We start from the raw sequence: 7,991 nt of genomic DNA on the forward strand, positions 1-7,991 counted from the left end.
TATTCTTCATTTAATTTTCAACTGTCAGCTATGACTGTCTGTGTCCATATATGCCATCAGAAGGGCCTTAGGGTAAAGTTTGGGTTCCCCTGAGTCAAGGAACTTTGACAGTGTCTTGCATGAGGTCAAGCTTTTGTCTCCAGTCTTTTCTTTACCTACTCCCATAATAGTGAGATCTTTCTTCATTTTTATTCTTGCCTCCAGAATAGTAGGTGGAACTCCAGGGACATTATGAAAGCTGAGACTCAGGGGAATTTTTCTTAAAGTTAAAAGAAATAAATCAGAACTGGACCAATGGTGTATGAATGGGCTTCTGAGATCTGGCTAGACTAATGGCAAATGCCTTGTGCTTATTTGTGATATGATCTAACACTGGAACTCAAATGTTCAAAGCTGCCAGACGTGTTCATGCCTTTTCCTCAGAATAGTAAATAATGGATATGTTTTTGAGTGTCCATCAGATGCTCTGAATTCCAGGTTGTGTAATCACCCTGAGTTTCAAAATTGAGGATTAAAGTGCATATTACAATTACTCCTCTGGGATAATTGTTTTGTTGAAAAAGAATTTTGTTGTATTTGTTGCTCAGCCAATCCTGAAGTGCTAAGCACTTTAAATAACAAATAAAATAATTGAATTCACATTTTATTTAACAAGTGTGGTACCTTGTATAATCCAAAATGGTTTTGGTTGGACTCACATTCTGTGCTGTATTATTCAGCACCACCTCTGGCTCTGAATTCAGGCAGCTGCCCTGGCTCCACACTTTTAACTGGCAAATATGCTTCTTCATAAAGCCAGTGTTTTCAGGGACTAAGGAACAGGACAGGGTATCTGCAGATCACTACATAATGTATCTCCTAGATCCAGTAGTTTTTGATTACATGAGAATTTAAAAAACCCCTTGTCTCCCATTCATTAGTAGATTGAAAACTTGTTTATTTTTGAGGTGCTGACTGATTCAACACTTGGTAGGTCTATCCCAAAGCTGAGAGAGATGGAACAAACAGCCTTCTTTACAAATGCATTTAGAACATTTACTTAATTACTATTACTTCCACAAACAAAGAGTTATAATGCAGGTTTTTCTTGTTTGTACTTGCATGGTACTAAACAATCTTCAATTAAAGCTTTTTCAAGTCTCTTCTAGATGTATTGTTTTATTTTTTCGTCTTTAATACTTCTTTGAACTCTTTTTGTTCTCTATAGTGAGGCCTCCTCGAGACAGAAGAAACCAAATCAAAACCAAACCAAACCAAAACCAAACCAAAAAACCCCAAACAACTATTTTCCCTCCCTGGGAGACTGCTGGTTAATTATGTCAGTAGGTTCATCTATTGAAAGTGAATCAGAATTTGAGTTCTGAAGCAAAACTATAATCCAGGCGGATTTTTTTCTCTATCACTGTTCAAGCCAGCAGGAGTAAGGCATATAGTAAAGTCTCTGTGCTGTAATTATATGTCCAGCAATGTCATCATCATCATGGCCAGTCTTTGTGAACAAAGATTTGGGAAAGGTCATTAACCCTTCGAGCCTGCGCAGTGGATTTTTTAGGTGAGACACAGCGTGCGCTGAACTGAGCCCACCCTTTAACACTAAGGTTCATCTGCCGGGGCCGAGCGAGCTCGGACGGTGGCAGTGAGGTCCTCAGGACGTAGGTTTGTTTAGAGTGACCTTCTCTTAGATGGATGACCTTACAGGGCTGACAAGCTCCATCTGCCTGGAGGAGTTCCCTGACTGGGAATCGAACCTGGGCTGCAGTGGTGAGAGTGATGCATCCTAACCACTAGACCACCAAGGGGCCCCCTCCAGCAATGTAGTGTACAGCATATTTAGCATCCAAGGAGTGTCTTGCCTAGTAGATAGTGGGACACTGACGAAGATACTAAGACATTATCTGTGTTTGGGAGAGAGCTTGGAGTAAACTCTTTTTTGAAGTCAAACATCAGAATGCTTGAATAGGAGATGGCTTCTGAAAGGCTGAGCTAAAGAACCCTCCTCCACCGTGTCCAACTGTACTTCACCCTCACACTGCAGTACCTTCTCCTTTTCATTATGCTGTTCATTAAAATAATTTCTTCAGACCAAACAGGGGGCATATGCTCAGGTGTATTACACTAATAGAGGTCTTTTTTTTTAACTTAATAACAGTATTATTGTTTTGATATCTTAAAAAACCTGCATGGAGGTTCTTGGACCTTTCTAGCAGGTGGGTGATTTCGACCTAAAGCATATGATTCTTTTATCCTATTTTTTCTAGTCGTTTGGGTGGAATTAATTTTTTTTCAATAACTTGGAAAGATATTCTGTCTTTTTGGAAATAGTCTTGACAATAATGTCTATCTAAACCATTCTGACCTGAAAGAAGCTTATTTGCCTCTCCTATGTTGTATGGCAGTTTCATGAAAAAGCCATATAATACTGTGCTATAATTTGCCAAGTGAAATTGCTCCATTGTTTTCAGGCAGGAAAGCTGGTAGTCTGGGAACATCCTTTCAGATTTCAGTTTTGCCACATATATGATTGTGAGGAGATATGATGCTTCTGGATGGTGAAAAATCAATTTTTTTCTAGAGCTGTGTTGAATACAGTATTTCAATATAGCAAATCATCTAGTCTGCTCGGAAACACCTTTGGAAGGAAGATTCATACTACTCATAGAAACCAAGCTTTGCACATGTACTCATTTTATCTGCTTTGTGCATGAAAAAGGAAGTCTCTCTGTATGAAAGCTAATGTCTAAAATTCCCCTCTCTTTGTATCTCCCTCTTATTAGAATATTTAATATTTACTCAGAAATTAAATGCTATAAATTGTAAAAAATGTACTTTTTTATGTATACAGAAAAGAACACGTCTTTCACAAAATTGAGTTACTGAAAGATCTTGAAAATAGGCCTTTTTGAAGTTTCGAGAGGAAGGCAGAGTTATTTTATTTTACTCTTTCATCACCATTTCTGTGCAGTTGATGGATGATGGTCATTCTTTGATACTTCCTATGAATTATTACTTCTGCCCACACGAGTGGATATAACAGAGGAAAAAGGAAAAAATAATTTTCTTACCTGTAATTTTGCTTTCTCTCAGTATTGATTTATTACCTAGTAGACTTTTCTTATACTAAAATGGTAATCTTTCCTACATTTGGTCTGGCATAGAATTCCTGGTTTGTTTTTTTTTATTTCTCTGAGTGAAAACAGGAGTGAAGATCACATAAGGTAAACTCTTCCATACTGGCACCCTGCTATGTTCCTTTTGCTTGGTTCAAGTCTGCTATTTGTGCATAAGTTTTGTGTGTCTTCTGCTGTGGAATTCTGCTTCTAGGCAAGCTCCAATGGTCAATCAATGTATTAAAACTCAAATATCAGGTTTTAAAAAAGAAATATGAGAAATGCACAACCCTCCATTCATCTGGGTCGTTATTGTAAATCTTGAATATGCAAGTGGCAAAACCATCATAAGAGAAAACAAACAAACAAAAAAGAGAATTAATTTAGCTTTTTGAATATGAATATGCTATGAAGAAAATTATGCATCTCAGCATTAGGCTTTGGTTGGACTCAGTGATCCTTGTGGGTCCTTTCCAATTCAGCATATTCTGTGATTCTGTGATCTGAAGGATTTTGCTAGTATTAATGCAAAACTTTATATGCCAAAGTTGATAGTATTTCAATTGCATTGTTTGAAAGCAATCTTTGGGGGGATGGGGGGAAATAAAGCTCATAGCAGTGAGATTGTAGAGAATAAAATAGAAGAACGCAGTCAAATCATCTTACATTTTCATTGAAAATCTTTCTGCCCTTTCATTTGGATTTTATTTAATCAATGCTTTTTTCACATTTGGGCTTTGGATACTAAAGTTTAGAACCAGGTTCAATAACTGGTGCCCGTACCAGCTGCTAAGGCTTCCTACTCAACCTGTATTGCTAATCCGATACCTGTTTCAGGCATAGAAAGAATATTTTGGGGTGGAAGAGATTCTCCCTTTTCTAAAGGCTGGCAGGAAAGGCTGTAGCTAAAATTGCTTGAGCTGATGAGTAGCTCCATCAATACCCATTTTATATTTTGTTTTTGAATAGCCTCTGAGGCAAAAATGAGAGAAAAAACCACAAAAGTTTCGTTGTTAAAGGATTTTTTGGTTTGTGTTTTTTTTCTCCTTGTCTTTCCATTTGTTGTCCCATAACATATAGTTATGTTATAATTAATTATTTTTAATATGAAATTATATTTTATTATAAATAAATTATTTATTTTGAAGGTTCTTGCTTCATCCCTCATTAGACATTTTTGATGTTTGTTGACATAAACATTTGCATAAATCCCAGTTCAAAGGAATACTTAGTTGAGGGAATTGTTAGAGAAATGGCTGCCAGTTGACATCCTGCAAGGCTGGGAGGCTGGCATACACCTTACATTTTTCCCTTTCTGCCTGTTGTGTATAGACAGCTGAGTTGGCCAGAAACTGCACTTCATGTAGCAGAGAGTGAAAGACTGGGCCAGATATTCTAGACAGCCTGAGTGTTACTGACTTCTTATTAATTATTTAGCATGATTTTGCTCAGTCACTGTGATCATTCTTCATCCAAAAAACCAGGAAGGTGTAGAAATCTTACTGATCCCTAGAAGCACCATAACATCCCTGTGCATATAAACAAACAATAGGGGAAAATAAAGTTAATACGGTAATTTTCCAACGTTGGCGTAGGTGCTGTCTTGTCAAAGTCTATCACCAAGTATACTCAGAAACTTACTAATGACTGATATTTTTTCATTTTCAATTAAAAGAGTAAAATTATAATTTTTTTAAGCAATAGCATTTCATTTTCATAATTGCTTCATTCCTGCTTATTGTCCATTTTAAAAGGTATATGAAGGGATATCAGAGGGGCCACAGGTTTTGGGGGATGAGAAAGAAGAGATATTTTTTCTCCTCTCAACTGAAAAAAATTAAGAAACACTATGTTTGGGTTTTGTGCACGTATTCCAGAGCCAGGAGAACATTCTGTTATCACTGAGGTAATGGTGGGAGTGTTCAGGGACAGACAACAGGCATTTCTTCTCTGTACGCTAGTTAAATCTATGAATTTGATAGTACGAGAAACACAGCACTTGTTTTATTAATTTCATATTTTATAGTGTGTTATTGCTGTATTCTTCAGACAATGGCAGCTTTGCCTAATACATGGAGCAAAAGTAAAGGATTTTATATAGACCTAGATAATAATTCCCCAATAACAGTTTAATTTGCAACTAAGGCAGTTGAAAGCCTTAATGTTTGACAGATGAAACAAAGGAAGAAAGAGAGAGAGAATGTTCATCAATGCCTTTTAAAGGATAACAAGCCAATGTGTTTGTGTTCAGTTTTCAAAGCTCAGGATGATGAGAGGAGATATAAGGCTGTTAACCAGTAATGTATTTACGTGTTACGTATGTCTTTGTCATGAATGACATCGTAAAAGATATAAATTAAATCTTTGGCTGTACTTGTGATAAAACAATGATAAAGCATGTATCATTCTGTCAAGATTATTTGCCCATTCATTCAAGGTAGGGTAAAAGATCTGGTTCTTGAGCATCTGGTAATTGAGCATCTAAATTCATGCCATGGTTTGGGTTTGTCTTTCTTTTATCTTTTGCAAATCATGTTGCGTGTCTGAATTCGACAATGTAAAGACAGAGTAAGAGAGAGAGATAGAAGATATCTGTTTTACAGGCGATGTGCTTAAAAACTAGAAAACTATCTTTCAGAAATATACACCACCTGAAAAAGGACTTTATCTAATAATGTTTGATAATGAAATGTTGTACAGATCTCTAAATCAAAATGTTCACAGTGATCTTACCTCACCGAATTCAGTGTTTGTTTCTTTGTTATTTTAAAGCAAGGTGATGATGAACAAAAAGCTGAGCATTTACATCTTTTGACACAGTGAGACCACTTGCTGACAAAATCATTCGAGTTCCATTTGAGATTACATTTTAGCCACTGCAGTCCTTTCTCAGAGTTCTCTCCTCTGTCTTCTTGGTGTCAGTGCTCCAACAGCTATACTGCCACATCGGTGGTATAGTGCAAAGGTCGGAAGGAACCTTAGCAGTAAAATTACAGTGGTGCTTCAGACGGGAGAGAAAAAGTCATTATCTAGAGAAAAAATACTGTGACATTAATTATTCTCAACCAAGCAGGCTTTCTCCAGATGGAAGCTCAACAGTCTTGCTGTCTTGAAATCCCTTAGGCCAATAATAGGCATGAGCCAATGCTTTGATTCTCACCTTCGCACTGAATGTAGCAGCCCTGATGTTCATTGCTAGGCACCTTACCCTTCCCTGGGAGAGGCAGTTTATGAATTTTTCTGTGTCTTATATATTTAATAATTTATTTAACAATTTATTAACAATTTATTTACATTAGAATAGTTCCAGCTGGAAGAACCTACAATGATCACTTAGTCCAACTGCCTGACCAATTCAGGGCTGACCAAGTTAAGGGCATTATTCAAATGCCTCAAACACCAGTGTTTGACCACCGTCTCAGTAAAGAAATGCTTCCTAAAATCCAGTTTCACTTAAAAGAAAATGAAAGCCTTATGCCAGTCATCTAAAACAAGGAACATTCTAGTGTTGACTAGTTGTCAGCAAAGTACCGTCTTTGGCTTAATTATGAGAGGGTGCTTAACAACTGAAGCAATATTAAATCAAGCAGTCATTTTCCTTAGAAAATAATCTAGTGAAGTAACAGTATATTGCGAGTATATACTGTCTGTGCCTATAGTGCTGGACAGCTACTTTTCTAATACAGCTGAAGAAAAGCTATAGAGGCTAAAGAGTATAGAAACATACAGTCAGAATAGTTTGGGTTGGAAGGGACCTTTAAAGGTCATGTAGTACAAACATCCTGTGCTAAGCAGGGATGTCTTCAACTAGATCAGGTTGCTCATCATGGCTTGATCATCTTGACTTCCTTGGGAAAATGCTAGAGTAATATTTTTGAACATCAATATCCTAAGGTGTATTATTCTACCTGTATTGGAATAGAATTGTGATATTATTTTCCATAAATAGACAATATGTTGTGTTGTCCTTTGGAGTTTGAGGTAAAACTTCTGGATAAAGTTTGTTCTGTATATTTATCCCCCCTTCACACGCACTCACACGTGCATGCAAACAGCTCATCTCCCAAAGTACATCAGCTTCACATTGCAAGGAAGTGATTCCCACTGTACATTGCAGTGATTCCCACTGTACACAATTCATATCTTCAGCTCTCCATTTGCAGATAGTGCTCTACAAAGAGCATGGTAGATATTTTGTGCTGCTTTCAACAGCATCATGTTTATCTTGTGGCATTTTCAGGCACAGAAGCATGTAAAGGTAGAGATGTATTCTCCCAAGTTGGTGCACTACAGTCCATTGACAAACCAGAGGGGTAAGATGTTACAGGGATATCTACTTTAAGATATTAAGGACTTGATCTGTAGTAAGTCAGTCATCAAACATTTGTTCTCTTGCAATAACAGATCTGTGTATTATCAGGCTGTGATGCTATAGGCACTGTCTTATCACAAAGGAATTCATAAGATTTTCCATTTATTTGTATATATGCAAGTATGTTCCTACAAAGTTATTGAAAAGAAGGTTTTAGCAGACAAATTGTAATTCAGATTTTGACACATAAAAATAATGTATAGGAATATATATATATAAAATAAATAAAATGTAATAAATTATACAAAAAAATTTAAATGGGTCAGAAGAATGTTGTAAGGGTGGTATAGATTTCATTTTTCAGAAATGTCAGCTTGGAGCTCTGAGATACTTGTGCTGGGAGAAGTGTAGGAGCAGCAGGCACCAGCTAGTGCTAATAAAAGGGAAAGGGAAAGGGAGCTGACAAGTAAAGGAAATTATTCTTCTTGAAGTGTCTCTTGATTTTCATTAGAAGAAAATAATTGGCAATGAGAGTAGTAGAAATGATAGGAGGAAGAAAGCTAGATAATTAC

The 7,991-nt window shown here is 36.7% G+C and overlaps 1 protein-coding gene across 1 annotated transcript in view; it reads left to right on the top strand.

Annotated features, from left to right (window-relative positions):
- PLXDC2 (plexin domain containing 2) overlaps positions 1-7,991 on the top strand; it is a 254,364-nt gene that overhangs the window by 34,846 nt on the left and 211,527 nt on the right. The gene's annotated exons all lie outside the window — the stretch shown is intronic.

Source organism: Lepidothrix coronata, unplaced genomic scaffold (genome assembly GCF_001604755.1).
Source record: "Lepidothrix coronata isolate B3197 unplaced genomic scaffold, Lepidothrix_coronata-1.0 Scaffold59, whole genome shotgun sequence".
In the NCBI taxonomy this organism is placed as follows: Eukaryota; Metazoa; Chordata; class Aves; order Passeriformes; family Pipridae; genus Lepidothrix; species Lepidothrix coronata.